The sequence below is a fragment of the Ursus arctos genome, unplaced genomic scaffold (assembly GCF_023065955.2).
Source record: "Ursus arctos isolate Adak ecotype North America unplaced genomic scaffold, UrsArc2.0 scaffold_7, whole genome shotgun sequence".
NCBI classification, from domain to species: Eukaryota; Metazoa; Chordata; class Mammalia; order Carnivora; family Ursidae; genus Ursus; species Ursus arctos.
This window is the reverse complement of record NW_026623089.1, coordinates 69,990,600-70,007,542: the sequence shown is the minus strand read 5'-3', so window position 1 is coordinate 70,007,542 and position 16,943 is coordinate 69,990,600. Positions and strand designations below refer to the sequence as shown.

The 16,943-nt window shown below is 50.7% G+C and overlaps 2 long non-coding RNA genes across 3 annotated transcripts; one reads left to right on the top strand and one right to left on the bottom strand.

Moving 5' to 3' along the window:
• The first annotated feature begins 5,085 nt into the window (after positions 1 to 5,085).
• LOC123001316 (uncharacterized) lies at positions 5,086 to 12,965 on the top strand. 2 transcript variants are annotated; one of them, XR_006410075.3, is made up of 4 exons: positions 5,086 to 5,277; positions 8,481 to 8,602; positions 11,215 to 11,468; positions 12,535 to 12,965. It is a non-coding gene; the product is annotated as an uncharacterized LOC123001316 (long non-coding RNA). The 2 variants fall into 2 exon arrangements; XR_006410076.3 differs by having other exon boundaries at positions 5,093 to 5,277; positions 8,481 to 8,644.
• Positions 10,016 to 13,211, bottom strand: LOC130543053 (uncharacterized). Its single transcript, XR_008958077.1, has 3 exons — positions 12,906 to 13,211; positions 11,362 to 12,559; positions 10,016 to 10,688 (listed from the first exon to the last, which is right to left on the bottom strand). It is a non-coding gene; the product is annotated as an uncharacterized LOC130543053 (long non-coding RNA).
• Positions 13,212 to 16,943: the final 3,732 nt, after the last annotated feature.

Genomic DNA, 16,943 nt, shown 5'->3' with positions numbered 1-16,943 from the left:
GCTGTCCATACTGCAGGAAGAGAAGGGGAACGCTTCTGATCCCGTCGACCTTTCTCTGGCACTCTTGTTTATAGCAAGTAGGTGTGTTATAGAAGGGCCTAGCTCCATACCAGCCTCTGTTAGGAATCGGCTTTCTCGGATCCTTTAATTAAAGTATCAAGGCACAGGGTTAAGATGAAAGGCTTAGCAGATATGTGGACTGCGCCCAGCACTGCTGGTGGTCTGCTTGGAACGAGTGGGGGCCCAGGAGGGTCCTGTCCCAGCTCGTGCAGGGGGTCTGGCTCCAACATCTGCTTGAGGGCTTGGGCGACAGTGTCACGGGGAGCTGGAGACCCTGGGCGGGAGCTCTGGGCTGAGCTCCTGGAGACTGAGCCCCCCCTGCCTTCGAGAAGTGTCTATGTGGTTGCCTGCGGAAATGCCCTGGATGCCCCGGTAGCACGGTGTGGGGGGGGGTGCCCCGGACTCAATCATGCAGCGCACCTGCCAAGGGGGGTGCGGCAATTACGCAGCCCATGTGCTCTCGGCCTCTGCATGGAGGAGCTTTCTTAGGGCCCTCGCTGACCCCAGGATTTCCTCTGCATGCTTTTATTTCTCTCAGTCTGCTAGGCACCGGTTTTCAGGGCTCCTATAACTTGAATCATAGCCGTGATCCTGGAACTAAAAAATCTAAAATGGACAAAGAGAGAGAAGAGGCAGGGGCAGAGGGAGAGGGAGAGGGAGAAGCTCAAGCAGACTCACGCTGAGCACGGAGCCCGCTGCCGGACTCCATCCCACCGCCTGCAATCATGACCTGAGCCAAAACCCAGTGTTGGCCATTTCATCAACTGAGCCATCCAAGCGCCCCAACCCTAAGGTATCTGTTTATTTTTTTACGTATTTTTTATTTTAAATATTTTATCATTTATTTATTGACTTATTTGTGAGAGAGAGACAGATAGTGACAGAGATAACGAAAGAGGGCACGCGCGGGGAGGAGAGGGAGAAGCAGGCTCCCTGGGGGCCCGACACGGGGCTTGATCCCAGGACCCTGGGATCATGACCTGAGCCACCCAAGCACCCCCTAAGATATCTGTTTAAAGAGAAATATATATCTATACTTATATATTTTTCTAACGTATACTTATATCTGAGCATGAATAAGGACCTACCTCTATTTATGGGCTGCCTGGTGGTGCAGAATCCGCCACACCCGTATTCAGGGACCCCCCCCCCCCACTCATATGCGTGTTGTTCTTATCAGCCCAGGCTCCGGCGGTCGGTGGACACTAATGAGCCGCCTAAATAGCAATGGTCTAGATTTCACGGGCTCGGACCAGCCCCACACCAACACACAGAATACGGGGTGTTCACGACCTGTACCGCCCTCCGAGAATATCTGTGGGCCCTGAGAGCATCTCGCAGCTGCTCATAACAGCCCTGCCACTGCCCTTCGGGCTCCCCACCCGATTGCACTGATGGTCAGGGTCTGTGCCCCCCACCTCCCAAGAGAGCATCTAGGTCCTCCCTGAGTGCCCTGACCCCAGGTTAGTGGGGCTAAGAGCCCTTGCCTGCTCTATGACTTCTCCTCCCTCAAAGCAGAACACTCTCCTCGGACCCCATGTCAGCCCCTACGGCCTGGCAGGAAGGCCCTCTCTCCTGGGGACTGAACAGGAAGTTACAGCGCTGAGCTGGAGACAATTCCGGGGACGAATACCACTGTGGCCTCTCCATTTCAGCTTCTCCCCCAGCTTCCTGTACCTTCCTCCTCCTTCAGCTGAAACCCCACACAGAATGATGCTGTCCGAAGTCACACACCAGTCTGCCGGTCAGGTCTGGATCCTAGCTCGCATTCAGGTTGGGAACCCAGGTGACATTCTTTACCCTCACGCTAGTCAAAACATTTTCAAGGGAAGGACAAAAACAATTAGAGGAATAGAATGTTGAGGAATAGAAATACTCTCTTATAACATCTTCTTTCCTTGAATTTTGGGCAGCTCTTCCTTCAGAGATAAGCATTCAGAGACTATCACAGAGCTAGCCTGTTAGTTCTGTAAATATGGGCATGTCGATGAATCCAGAATATTGGATTGATACTCCGTGTGAAAATTATCAACAAAGCGGAGTCCATGCTGTTCTTCCAGTGATCCAGGGTCAGATGAGGTCTTATTAAATTGAATCAGCCAGATGTGTAATGAAAAATTTTTTTAAACTCTGAAAGAGTTCTGGGAGCGTGATTGGCCCATGCCCTTGGCAAAAAGAAGGGCCTCCCCAGGCATGGCCCCCGCGTTTCCTGGATAGAACATGACCTCTGGACTCTAACCGTGGTGCTCCCCTTCTACTCCCTGAGTATTCCCGGGTAATTCACTTCACTTCTCTGAGTTTCTGTTTCCTTACGTAGAGACTGACCTTGCTGGATCGTTGTAAGAATTGGAGATTTCATAGGCACCCCCCACTAAATGGTAGCTCTTGGGGCTGTTATTTCGTCTGGAAATATTTTTTGAAGAGGAACCAGATGAGCCAAATGCTTATCAACAGCTCCACATCTGTCTTTGAAATACGACTCTCTCTTATTCTCACACACATACGTCTGCACACACACGCGTGCACACAGCCACATGCGTGTGTGGGTAAGAGACTGCCGGGGTCTGAGTCCTGGCACCACACCCTTTTCTCTTGTGACCTCGGTCACTTCATTCATGAGTCTCTCTCGCTCATCTGTTAAATGAGGACTGTTGTAGTCGATAGGAGGGTTCAGGGAGTTAATATATTCACACCATTAGAACAAGGGCTGGCACAGAACAATGCCTAGCACATAAAAGAGCACACAGGTTTACTATTATTATTATTATTATCATTATTATTACTACTAATAATACTACTACTACTACTATCTATTATTCATTATGTCCCAGGCAGGGGAGAGGGGGATGGGGGTCTCTGACACTGAGAAACCTGAAGTCACTTCTCATTTTCACCGTAGACTTCTGTATACCTCTTTCTTTCATTTATGTACCTACTTTTCTTTCCAGAACAGCTGGTACTAGGGGGTGTGTTGAGCACCCGCAACCTAACTCCCCGTCAGGCTCACACAAGGCTCGCCTCTTCTAGCTACTAAACAAACCGTTTCCCAAAGAGATTATATGCAAGCAGCACAGAAATGGGCTCTGCTCCAGCTGCCCTACGGAAAGAGAGGACCCCTCTCTCCTGGAGCCCCGTCTATCTGTGAAGTTAGCTAAGGAAGGGGGCCACTGCCTGGAGGATGAACGTCACCTCAGTCGACTCGGACCGCCTCGGCAGAGTGTCTCCCACGAGGAGACCAAGGAAGCCTGCTTGACAAAGGAAGACCAGCCGTCACCCACAGCCAGGGTGCCTCTGACTGACCTCTGTCTGCCCAGCCTTTCAGCAACCCATTAGCAGTCCCATAAGTGACCCTGGTCCTAGTGCACCTCCACTTAACACGACTCTTGGGAGGATACGTGGAGCAAGAACAATGGCAGCCCAGGCCAACTGGAAGGGTGAGCACCGCCATGGCAGCCAGGAAGCATGAATGCTGTGGGGCAAGTGGTGTGGGGAATGAGCACTACGGGCGGTCAGGAGAAAATGCTGGGGCAAAGGAAGGGGCACTGTGGGGACAGAGAGGAAGAAAGGAAAGACTGCCGGGCTAGGCCCCCCTCACCTTCAACTGGTCCATGGGAGACCAGTCAAAGAAAGCAGGAAGGGAAATACTTTTCCTTTGACTTCTCTAAAGCAAGCATTCTTCAAAAAAGAGAGTAGTGAGCCTAGTTAGGGTGGATAAACTATCTGATTAGTAGACACCTGAGAGGCGTCTATTAAGGGATGTAAAATGGAAAGCTCAATCAACGGTACTGATTAATATTCATGAAGAGCCAAACCAGGCGGAGTGAAAAAGGTTCATATGTTGGACAAGAAGGGAAAAGGGAAAAATGGATTTGTTTGGGGGAGGTTTCAGTTTTGATCCCGGAGTAAGCTTATAGAGCAGAAATGTAAGGTAGAAAAATAAAATCTGTATCTAGAAGTTATTAGCATTATGCCCCAAAGTGCTGTTGGTTCCCGCTTTCGGTGTGTCATACCATCTTAAAAATTACTTTGATTTTGTAAAGGCAGTTGTGGTGGAAAAGGCACTCTGAAGGGTAAGCACGTCTCTTATGAGAAGAATCCAAGCTATTAAAAACTACAGTTAAGAAATGCAAAGAGGGGGGCGCCTGGGTAGCGCAGTCGTTAAGCGTCTGCCTTCGGCTCAGGGCGAGTCCCTCATCGGGCTCCTCCACTGGGAGCCTGCTTCTTCCTCTCCCACTCCCCTGCTGTGTTCCCTCTCTCGCTGGCTGTCTCTCTGTCACATAAATAAATAAAATCTCTTAAAAAAAAAAAAAAAGAAATGCAAAGAGGTACTGATTTTACTCCTTCCGATGAAAAGAAATGTAGAAGCAGGAGAGAAATCATGGATAGAGACAAGTTCTGACTATAGCAATTCAGAGACAGGAACTCTACACGGGAGCAAGAGAAGACTGCTTCCGGAAATTTCTGAAAGGTTAAATCGGAGAGCTGAGGGTCAGAATCATACTGTGATAAGAATCAATGTAGAAGATGTGTTTGCAAGGAGCTAACTTGCGTCATCATCAAAGGAAGGACAAGGACAGAGAAGGAAAACTGAAGCCCCAAATAAATGACAGAACCCAGGCCATAAAAGATGCTGAGTATCGTGCACAAATCCTCAGAAGGTGTGGAAAGACAAGTTAGAAGCCAAAACTCAGTTACCATTATCACGCAAAGTAACAACAGAACTCTTAGTAAAAATAAATGACTTAGCACGTGACCCGTACTGCTTTTCGTAGGTACTGTAGGGAAAAGGCTGATAATCACCCCCTATCAGGGGTTTTCAGCCCATTGAAGTGAGCCCGACAAGTAGGAGACGGTAGAAACGATTATTGACCACTGTTATCTTCCAAGGAGTAGAAGCAAACTGACCTTACACATTGGAGTTCGTTGGCACTCGCCAACACCGATTACAAAATACAGGGAGGAATTCTCCTAAGGACATTAAGCAATATTTGTCAATGTGTGCAGGTAAGTGTTGACTGTCTGATCACTCTGGACTGAGAAATGGTTCTCAGCAACAGTGTGATCTCTTCTTCAAAGTCGAAAACACGACTATTATGAAAACAGGTATTATCATGAAAACATGAACCAGCTAACGGCAGGGAGACATGGTGGGCGGGACCAGCAGACAGCGCAACTCTTCAGAGAAGAAATAGACATCAATCTAACAACAAATATTTGGTGAGTGCTACGCTGGGCTAGGCACCATGAGAAATAATTCCTCCAATGGCTGATAAAGCCTTTCAAACACATGTCTTCAATTAATTTGCCCATTTTTGTGTGGTGGGTATGGTTAGCCCTCTTCGTTAATGAGGAAAAAATGAGATTCGAAGAGGTTAATTGAATTGGAGAGCTCCTGATTTCTAGTTTCCTATCCTTCCTGTGTACTTTCTGGGTTTAAATTCTGGCTCCATCACTCCTTAGCTGAGTTACTCAAAGAACCCTTGCATTCCCAGTTGTTAAGATGCAAACACCTACCACGTAAGGTTGTTGTAAGGATTCAGTGTGTAAAAATGCTCGACATGGTGCCTGGCACGTAGTAGGTCCTCAGCAAATGTTGGTTTCTCTCCGTTTCCTTTGCTGAGGCCCGGCTGTCCACCATGGATAGCACCACCCAGCAGAAATAGCACAGAACGATGCCCCAGCATGGAAGGAGGTGACCAGCCAACCAGTGCTCTGGGGCTGGGCACGTGAGTCCTCCTGGGCTGGAGGGGCGCTGTGCGAGGCCTGGGAGACAGCTGTTAGTCAGTTGGCTAAGCAGTGAGCTAATGTTGAGGACTGGAGGAGGGGCCGGGGGTAGCTGAGGCTACCTTCCATGCTCAAGGGTTTCAACTTGATCCTACAAAGGAAGGGGAGCGAGAAGGTTTGTCAACTTGCAGGCTCATCTATTAAGCCGAATCTGGTGCCAATGTGTAGACTGGACTGTCAGGGAAGAGTGGAGAAACAGGGAAATTTTATATTTTATACACAAACACACGCACGCACGCACACAAAGCCTTTTTCATTACAAAATATATATAATCCATTTAATCCCATTTTAAATGGCTTGAACATTAATTTTACTCTTGCAATCGATTCTAGAGGTTTAAAACTGCTGTGTTTTGCTTTTGCGACATATTATGGTCATACCTAGAATTCATTTGATGTTAAATCAAGAATAAAACTCTCAATTACATTGTTGTTCCTATGGTAAAATATAATCCACTTTTAGGCCATTCACTTTGCCATAAACTCTCCAGGAATGAAATGTGATAAAGAGCAGAGACTCGTTGCATACGACAATAATTAAATCTATACTCGACAAGTAAAAGAACATGACTGTAGGGACAGGTAATTTAGGAGAAAGAAAAACAGACTTAAATACGTCAGCAAATCTACTAAAGTTTGATACCCGTGATCTATTTTGAGATATGGGATCATGACATATACTTGAGAAAACCCCAAGTCCAGTAAGTACCCAATTAGGGAATGAATTACATTTTCAGAATACAGTCTAGAAGGCCAAGATCAAGATGTCAGGATGTTGATTTCTCCCAGAGCCTCGCTCCTTGGCTTGTAGGTGGCCACCCTTCGCCCAGCGTGCTCACATGGCCTTTCTTCCTTGGGGTCTCTCCCTCTTTCTCTAAGAACACCAGCCCTATAGGATTAGGACCCACCTTTATGACCTCATTTAACCATAATTACCTCCTTAGAGACTCCATCCCCAAACATTGTCACATTCTGAATTATAGGGGGTCAGGACAGCAGCATACGAATGGCATGGGCCTTGGAAGGAGTTAGGGTTGTGGCTAGGTTATCCGCCCAGATGGAGATACAGCCACTCCATCCGGGTCCTGCTAGCGGTGCCCATGTGGGGCCCCGGCCACAGCCCAGGTTGGAGGGCACTCAGGAGCCTGAAACCCAGCGCTGAGCTCCTGCAGGTGTGAACAGCATTCCTCTGAGTCCTGGTTGCTTGCTTGGAGATATTTTTAAGTGTCCCCAGTTTTTGGAAGGGGAACGGAGCATTCCCTGCACCCCACTCCCTGCTGCCGGAAAAGCACGTGATGGAAAAACCCGCCTGGGCTGAGGACAGAGTGAGGGCGAGCGAGCTCTCGGGGCTCCGGGTTGATTTATGTTGTGGTTGGTGGCTGTAGTGATTGGGCTTCTCCTTGGTGATTGGTATGATCTGGAGGTTGGCGTCGTTAAGGAGAGGTTTTTGTGATGACTTCAGAAAATTACTGTAAATAAGATGGTATTTAGCTGTTTTTAATTTTATACAGCTCATTATATCATGGTCAAATGAAAACCTTGACATTCGGGGCAGGAAGCATGTGGCTAGTAGGGGTGGGTGGACTTGAGGCAGGGCGGCTGCCCCCAGTGAAAGGCATTCACGGGTCTCCTAGAAAGGGAGGCGCGCAGAGGGGCGTCTTCTGAAATCAACCCTGGTGACTTCCTCTTCCTGACAAAGTTCTCTCCTCCAGAAACTCCGTCCTGCGAGTCGATAGAGACAGGAACGGAGGCGTTGGGGGATGGGAAATGGACTCTAGGACACACGGGGGACAGACAGACGTGCGGTGGCGGCAGAGTTCTGATTAGATCAGGCCAGGGGAACACGCTGTCCCCGCTCTGCGGCCCTTGGCCCTGGATGTCAGAGGAACACAAAGCCTTGACGTATCTACAGCCGGCTGGCCGCACTCAGGCAACGCTCTGTTTCTCTGCATGGGTCAGGAAAAGGCGGAGTCTGTCTGAGTCGCTCCACACCTGGCCCAAAAAAGCACCCACCCAACACTGAACTGCAAAATATGTAGAATTCTTGGCACACAATCTAAAAAAGAGCTTTGAACTTCTGCCTATCTCTGCAATAAAATCCCACTGGGATTCTGGTGTGCGTTTGAAAGGGGCGAAGTTGAGACTGCGTAACAGACAAACGGGAGTATTGGAGTAGCGGTTAAGAGCATGGGTTTTAGGGTCGGGTGCCCTGGGTTTACATCCAGGCTCTGACACATTCTAGTTGTGTGACCTTGGACAATCCTCTTTGAGTATGATGACAGCACCCGTCTCCCGGTAGTGTCCTGAGACATTCGCCCAAGGGCTGGGGACAGTGACGGGCATGTGGGACAAAGTGAGCTGGTATCATGATTATTGGACAAAGGCTCCTTGGGGCTTTTCACAAGGCTAAAGGAGAGAGAAGAGGGAGAGGCAGGAGAGAGAGCAGGGCTGTGTGGACCGACCTAGTCAAGGCACCCAGCAGGGAAAGGGCAAACTGGCCCTTGGGAAACATCCCTGTAAACACTATATGATATTAAAACTCTTTCCGAGTGTAGACCAGGGCTTAGTTGACAGACCACACATTTATTTCCTCTCCAAGTAGAATATGTTACATTTCCCTTTCTCTGACATTCTAGGGTCTTGAAAAATCCAGGAAACACCTTTACATGCCTTGGCCCAGACTCGCCTTCCTGTCCTTTTCATCTTGACAACTGTCCCTGGCCTGGAGTCATGAGCCTCTCGGCCGCAGGCTCTTTGGGTGAGAACTGCCTTCCCCGGAAATCTTCCCTCTGCCCAGCAGGTACCTCAAAACTTCGGGGAGTTTAGACCTTAGAGCAATCCTCCGGTGTCTGTCTTACAAAGCTCCTCGCAGCTTTGAAAGAGATGTTCAGTCATGAGTCTGGAGAAGGAGATGTGAAATGAAGGGAGGCAGTGAGTTGGCAACTAGAAATTCTGAGAAAAAGAAGGGATGGAAAGAAAGGCTGGGAGGGAGGGAGGGTGGGTGGGGGAGAGAGAGAGAAAGAAAAGAAAAGAAACATTGTCAAAGTTTGTTGCTAAGAAAGGGAAAACCAGTGAAGTGAGCCTTTGCATGTAAATATATATGAAAATATGAACCTTTGCAATAAGCAGGATAAATTTAACATGCAGAAACATATACACGCCAGGATGATAAATGCAGTGGGATACAAAATTGTAAACACGGTATGATTACAACAATGTGAAAACCAAATAAAAACCAAAAATAAATTGACAGAAGAATTTCCAAAGTGTGAGCAGTGGTGGTCTTTGGGAAGCCAGGGGGAAGTTTCTTTGTCTTCTTATAGAGACAAAAGAATTAATAGATTTACTTCAAAGAGATAACTAGCGGCAGTAAGATTGCCCCTTTCAGCTGGGGCCCCATGGAGCGCTCAGCCAGGCGGGTGGCCCACCACTGCGACAGCCATGGAGGGACCTGTCCCTCTCTGCTCATCCTGCTTGGCCCTTCTCAGTCCCAGCTTCTATCTCCTCTCCATGCCCAGTCCAGTCGTGTTCTGGTGGGTGTTTTCATCTCTTAGGATCTTCCTGCCCTGTCCCCCCTTCAGCTGCTACCAGACTCATTTACCCACCTTAAAGGGTACTTGCTAATCTCCCCCTCCTTTGCCTTGTTCGGCTCCCTCCTACGTCTAGGCACACGTTCCCTGCCACTCCCTGGCTTCTGGGTTCTTCCTCTCGTCCATGGTCTCCCCTCTGCCCTCAGGATAAAGGTCCAGCTCCTTCTGGTGCCAAGGTCTTCCTCACTCGCCCTTCCCCACGTCCCACCCTACGCTCCTCATGACCGGCTTCGAGCCACATCCTTGAGCTCTTCCGGCAGCATGGGAATATTTCCACCACCGCACTGAGCACATGTGACTGAAAGTATCTGTTTCTTATCCCTCTTGTCCCCCAAACTAGAAAGTCTCTAAGGGGGGGCGCCTGGGTGGCACAGCGGTTAAGCGTCTGCCTTCGGCTCAGGGCGTGATCCTGGCGTTCCGGGATCGAGCCCCACATCAGGCTCCTCTTCTGGGAGCCTGCTTCTTCCTCTCCCACTCCCCCTGCTTGTGTTCCCTCTCTCGCTGGCTGTCTCTATCTCTGTCAAATAAATTTAAAAAAATAATAAAATTAAAAAAAAAAAAAAGAAAGTCTCTAAGGGAAAAGACCAGGTCTTAGCCATGGTTGAAACCCCAGTTCCGACCACAGCCCCTGGCACACGGTAAGATCTCAATAAATACTGACTCCCCTTAACAAAACTTTTCCACAGCTCCCCCCCGAATGCAGTCCAAACCCCTCGCCTGACTTTCAGGAACATCCGAAGGCTGGCATGAACCCACGTTTGCTGCCTTATTTCCCACTGCCCCCCACCCCAGGACCCCCAGCACTGCCATGCCGAATATTCACTTTCTCCCAAGCACACCTTGTCCATAGTCTGTCTATCCACACATTTTCTCGCTAAGCCCAGAGCTCCCTCCCATCTCTGGTTTGCTCCTTGAATTCTGTTTCCTTTTCAAGTCCCAGCTCCAGCCCCACCTCCTCGTACAGCCTTACCCACCAAGGCTCTCACTCAGTGTGTGCAACCAGGCTTCCCTGCTTCCAGAACGTCTCATGTGCACCTCTCACTTCCCTAATTTGACTTACGTAAGCCCTGAGCCATGGTTGCCAGGCACTCGGGTCCCCCACGGGGTCGTGTATATAGAAACCTCTCAATGGGAGCTGGCTGCCACGGGTCACTGGCTGGTGGGGAGGTCACCCGGCTGGGTGTGTCTCTTTTGGTTCCTGAGCTGTGGATCCATTTCTCACGCAGTCCATGCCTTGAGGGAGGGCCCTGGAACCTAAAAAGGAGAGGTTAGGTCACTCCAGCCCTCTCCCCTCCACCCCAGGGCTGCCCTGCCTCTGCTTCCTTATTTCCTGCCACAGGACACGGGGTGGGCAGCGGAGAGCCCCTGCCGACAGCTGGCCGAGCCCCAAGGACAGGCCTCAGTAGATGAGGGACCCTACACCTTGCAGTCAGCGTCCAGGGCAGTCTTCAGAGCCACCCAGCCCGGCAGGCTTTGCTGAATCTGTAGGCAAACTCTTAATGTGCAGGGGAAAGCAAGGAGAGAGAAAACCACGATTGTTTTCCTCTTCCTTGTCCACTTCCCATGGCCCGCCCCCCGAAGACTGTCCAAGGCAGTAGCCTGGCATTGGAGAACGTTCAGGTTTGAGATCCATATCTGTCTTCCATTCATCAGATTCTATCCAAACCACCCAGCCTGCACCTTTCCCTCATTTAGAAAGAACTGGCAGAACTTTCACACGCTAAATACATAAACGGATTAATTAATCCAATTGAGATCGTTGTGCATTTTATCTCCCGAGTTCTCTGGGCTCGCTGATAGAAGACGTCGGCGTCCAGGAGTGGCATTACCTCGACCTGCTTTGCGTCCCAGGGGCTCTGCTGAAGCCAGTCCCCAAGAATGGAGAGCACCGCCTCAGCAAGAACACAGGGTGACATCACCCACTCACCCCTGCTTGCTGTCTCTCCTCCCTCCACGGATGTGATGTCAACAGTGGCACTTCTGGCCTTGAAGAAAGGACTTGCCCATGGAGGGGGGTTGGCTGAGGGCTGCTCAGTAAGGCTTTTTTTTTTTTCTCTCTTTTTTGAGTGAATTGAGGGCAACGAGGCTTGCAGGGCTCAGGAGACCAGGAAGCACTGGTGTGAATATGGGTATAAGACCCCTAGCAACTCTGGGCGGCACGGAGGGCAGTGGGTTCTCGGTTCCGGTTCTCCAAACTGCACCTGCAATTGTCCCCATTGTATGCAGATCAGGGCGGGCTCCTCACCCACAACCGGCCTGCCCTTCAGATGTTCAAAACTGGGGCATGGCCTCTGCTTAACTAGAAAGAGGCCTGGGCTGGTGACTCACTCTAAGTCACCTGAGAACCTGCAAGTCTTCAGCTCTGGCCCAGATGGCCTGTCTCCCACGTACAGTGCCTTCACTGTGTCTGTCGGGACAGCCTCCCAGCCAAGGGACCCAAGAGCGCAAACTTGAGTTTTAGAAACTGGACAGTAGTGAGGACAAGCCCCCTTGGGACAGGGTCTTCCTCACTGGCTTCTCTCACCCCCAACCACCAACTTTTTTTTTTTTTTGCCCCCAAATTTATTAATTTGAGAAAGAGAGAGAGAGGTAGAGAGAGAAAGAGAGAGAGCAGCAGGAGAGGGGCAGAGGGCGAGAGAGAACCTTAAGCAGACTCCCTGCTAAGTGGGGAGCCCGACCTCAGGACCCTGAGATCATGACCTGAGCCAAAATCAAGAGTCCAACGCTCAACCGACTGAGCCGCCCAGGCTCCCTCCTCCCCAACCACCAACTTTTACTGTCCTGAAACGTCGGGGTCTTTGGGACCTCCTGGGAGCAGCTTGGACTTTCAGCTTCTGCATTTGGGGCTGAACAACAGGCAGTCAATCGGCCTAGAAGGATCAGCTCCCTAATCTCCACCTGATGTCACCTCCCTGCCCTGAGACAGGGTCCCTGCGTGTGTCTATGAACGGAAAGCGCACACTTAGTTATTCATCACTGAAACCCGTAAGAGCAGAATCACGCCAGGAAGAGATGGCTTCCCTGGGATTTCGTTCATCAGACACGCCTGATCTGGGGACAGCGCCGGGCGTCCGCTAACTCTCTTCTCTGTATTCCCCAGGATCTCCAGTGTTGTATTCGGGTTCCTGGAGAAAGGAGAAAGTTTTTTCAACTTGGAGTTAATCTACCTGGTTCCAGGTTGCTGCAGCCTGTCCATTTTTAATGGGAGAGAAGTCCTGATCAACGTCCAGGAGCCCTGTGGGTCACGCAGACCCTGGTGTAAAGATGGCTGCCATGTTGTCCAGTGCCAACAGGGTGCACCGCGGAGCAGAGATCACGCGGACTGCCCGTCCAACAGGCTGACAGTCAAAGTGCCCTATGTGTCCCTGTGAACATCTCCAACTCGGTTTACATTTTAAAAGAAAATAAACACACCCAGACACCATCTCCTATGTTTCTCCCCCTTCCCCTCCCTCTGATAACGGAACAAACCCTTTACGATGTCGATGGCTGACTGGGGGCAAAGGCCACAGACCCTAACTCCACACCGAGGGGCTGGGCTCGCTCTTGAGACTGTGTCAACTGGACATCTAGTTGTATCCGGATCTCTCTTTACCCCTCAGGGAGATCTGTAACTGGATCCAGCTTCATCCTGGATCCCGAGTGGTTCTAGCTAGATCAGACGTAATCTGAAGCCAATTTGAGCCTCTTGCAACAGTCTTAGGGAATCCTGCGCTTTTCCACTGGGAAGTGGGAGCTGCAGAGACCTGCCTGGCCCTGGGACTCTGCCCAGCTCCCGGCATCCTGCAGGTTTGTTGGGCCCCTCCCAGCCCTGCTCTAACCCCAAGTGAGCTGGCATTGGCTGGTTGGTCTGGTCTCACCCAGGATTCCTGTTTGCCTTGGCCTCTGTCAAGGAGGCAGGGAGCCTGAGAAGCCAAGGGGTTAAGCAACAGCTTCCCAAGGGCGAATTCCTGCCCAGCGCCTGGTATCTGGTTCCCGAGCCAAGCATGGGTAGCTCTGTGTCTGGTGATTCCTGATTCCTCTGCACACTGCATGCTGGCTCTCTTTTCTGGCCTGGAGGTGCCCTCCCAGAAGGAGTTCAGTCGAGGGGTCCGACGGCCACAGCCCAGATGTAGATCTTACATGGGAACACTCCCACCAACTGAATTCTCAGAACATAGTAAGGCCCCTTAGGGCCGTTCTGGAGTTCTGTTAGCCTTTCCTCCAGGCCCCACTTAATCGACAGGGCCAGGTGTTCTTTTAGATACTTCAACTACGCAAGTGCTTGATATCAGGGTGGTTTAAATGTCAGAGGGGCAGGGCAGGGCATAATGTGGGAGGCTGGGACTTACGACAAGCAGATAAGAGCCTTCTTTGTCACGATGACGGCTTTGCCCAGCGTCACCCACCATTTCTCAGATCACCCTGTGTTACCAGGTTGTATCTGATTATTTTTGCGCGTAGGTTAGAAAGGTATGAAAGACAGTCTGAATTTCTCGGCCCTCCTCTCGAGCAAAGCTAATACTAGACTGCAGCGAGTTGGTGTTCGTCTATCTCCAAGGGCTGGGAGGTGATAAGCTAGGGAAAGCCTGCTCCTCTCCCCATTTTTACATGCGATTCTAGAATCTGCTAGGGACCAACGTGTTTAAACCCGTCGCGGTATAATTATGAATAACTCCTTTTGCTCTCAAAAGGGACAGCTGGCCGGTGGATTATATAGTCATCTGAGGTATAGAGGACATCGCATTCACTCTGGCCGTGTTCCTTCCAGATGTGCAGAGAGCCTGCTAAGGCTGGAGAGGCTGAGGGTGAGAAAGGGAAGTGACTCGTCCACGCTCACGCGGTGAGTCAGTCGCAGAGCAATTAATGAGAACCCAAGAGCTTTGACTAAGGCGCTACTCACCCCGGGCCCCGCCCTGCTAAAGGAATAGAACAGAATGGACGAGAATTGGTTGAAACAGCACACCAGTGCCAAGATGTGAGTAAAGCAGTGGGGAGAAGACTAGCAACCGAAAATAACTGGAAGACAAAGGGAATCCCTCAAAATGTGTTAGTTGAGAAGAGAGTGCCCGCGTGCCCAAGCACGTGAACGGGCTTTAGGAGACTCACAAAGGGGCGGGCGCGAAAGAATACTGTACAAGAGCGGACCCATCATAGTGGGAACTCAGGAGCTGCCGGATGATGAGTGAATCGATGAGTTAGTTACAAGTGACCACAGGGAGAAAGGAAGCGTGAAGGAGTCATTGCAGACAATCTCAGCAGACTGCGGGGAGGAAGCACTAAGCTCCTCGATGCTGGCAGGTGGCACAGGGCCGAACCTGCAGTGTGTGCTCCGAAGGACCTCGGGCTCCCTCCAACCCTACCCCAGTGTTGCTTAGTGAGGTGAGCATGGAGCTGGCTTCTGGAAGAGGAAGTATGACCAGGAGAAAGGGGCAGGACGCTGCCTGGCCAGAGCCCAGTGTGAATGAGGAATGTGTGGGGACAGCGGGCAGACAGGCCCGCCTGGAGCACAAGGGCTGGTGTGGGGGCAATCGACAGAGATGGAAGAAAAGAAACAAAGAATGTCTGCCCAGCATCCTCATTCTTTTGGTTTTATGGGAAAATGGTGAAACTCTTTCTTGCAAGCTGCGATTATAGAGGGTGGGAGTAGGAGAGAAACCACAGCGATTTTTTTTTTTTTGGACCGAAAAATGTTTTCCCCAAACTAAACAAAGTTAGATTGAGAAATTCAACATGGTACCTTAGGGACCTGGTAGCTCATTGCTACCCGGAGGCCCGCCTTCCCACAGGCGCCTGCTTCAGGCTCTAATGGCTGTCTGGGGAGGAGAAGGGGACGCTTCAGCTTTTCACAATCCAAACGGTGATGGTTCTCTTTCTGCAGAGTAGTTTTTGTCCCCTATGACGGCACTGGAGTCCTTTGTGGTCACACCTTTCTGTGGGCCTCAGCCGCACAGGTGAGTGTGCGCCCCGCCCCCTCACCTGCCCAGCGACCAGACTCCTCCTCCAAGACAGCTGGGAGCCTGGGACTTCAGTGTGGTCCTCCTTCATTTCGTGCCCTCAGGGGTGGTGGCTGCATGTTACCTAAAAGGTGATTTCCCTCAAGATGAGGATTAGCATCATTAAAGAAACAAAGGCATCCCTTAATTACAAGCCTAAACCCTCGCCTTCAAAGACAGCTGGAGGAAGAAAGCGGTGCTGGGCCTGGGTGGTCTTGCCGGTACCACTTCGGTGATTTGATTCTCTGAAACCATTCATTTTAGGACTGCCTTATTTTTTTTTTTTTGCCTTTTTTTTTCCTCTTTTCTTTTTTTTTTTTTTAACAGAAAGGTGGGACCATTCAACCTTCTTTAGCAAGTCACAGTGATTTTTAATTTTTTTTTTATTTGACAAAGAGAGAGACAGCCAGAGAGAGGGAACACAAGCAGGGGGAGTGGGAGAGGAAGAAGCAGGCTCCCAGCAGAGAAGCCTAATGTGGGGCTCGATCCCAGACTCACGCCCTGAGCTGAAGGCAGACACTTAACAACTGAGCCACCCAGGCGCCCCCACAGTGATTTTTAAGTAAATAAAAAAGTCAGTAGCCCCAGCTACCATCTCGCGTGTCAGACGCAGTGTGTAACTATCCGCAGCATGGGGGAAAAAACAACAAAAGAAAAGCACTGCAACGGCTCAGTTGCCCATTGTGGAGTCATATTTTTATGTACCATCTGATTTCTTTTTCTCAACCATCTGATTTTTGTTAACTACTAGACCTACATCGAGTCAGGTCTTACGCCTGCAACCCCTTTAATGAGCATGATACCTTAAATTGTTGTTCAATTGGGGTGGCAGGGCTCCTGTTTGTTATCTGCGAAGCTGGAGGCCCTGAGGCCACCTGCACAGTCCCACGGGGGGGGGGGGGGGGGGTGAGATTTTCTCTGCTGGCTCTCCCCTCTCTCCCAGGCCCCTACTGAGGTCTGAGCCACGAAGCCTCACGTAGAAATCTGGGCCCTGGACCAGCTTGGGGTGCTGGGGAGGCCTTGATGGGCCCAGTCTCCACATGGGACAGGAGTAGGACAGGGATGCTTCGGGGCGCTCCTGCTCCGGCTCTGGGGCTTCCGAGTGGCCGCTGGGTGTGGGAGAACCCAGATCCAGCTTCTTCTCGAGTGCATCGTGGGGACAGCCCCATCCTCAGTGGGGTGGGGGTGGAGGGGTGGAGGGGGTATTTCTCTGTCTCAGACAAGAAGCAGGGGCTGGCCTCCAGTCCTGGCACATTTCAAGTGTGGGAAGGAGGCACCCCGTGCCTCTCCCGAGCACCCCAGGCAGCTGGCTTGGATCCTGGACCTTTGCAGTCATGGGTGCCAATGTCCATGCCAGGGACCCAGCAGCTGTCTATTTAGGTAGGTAAGGGCTGACTCCCAGCGCCAACCTAACTTTTTTCCAAGCAACTGAGATTAGCCAATTGGAAAGATATCCTCAGCTCCATCCCAGCCTCTGTCATATCAACGAAGGGCGGAAGCAAAGGTCTCACCAGAGACCTCCCCCTGTCCCGCC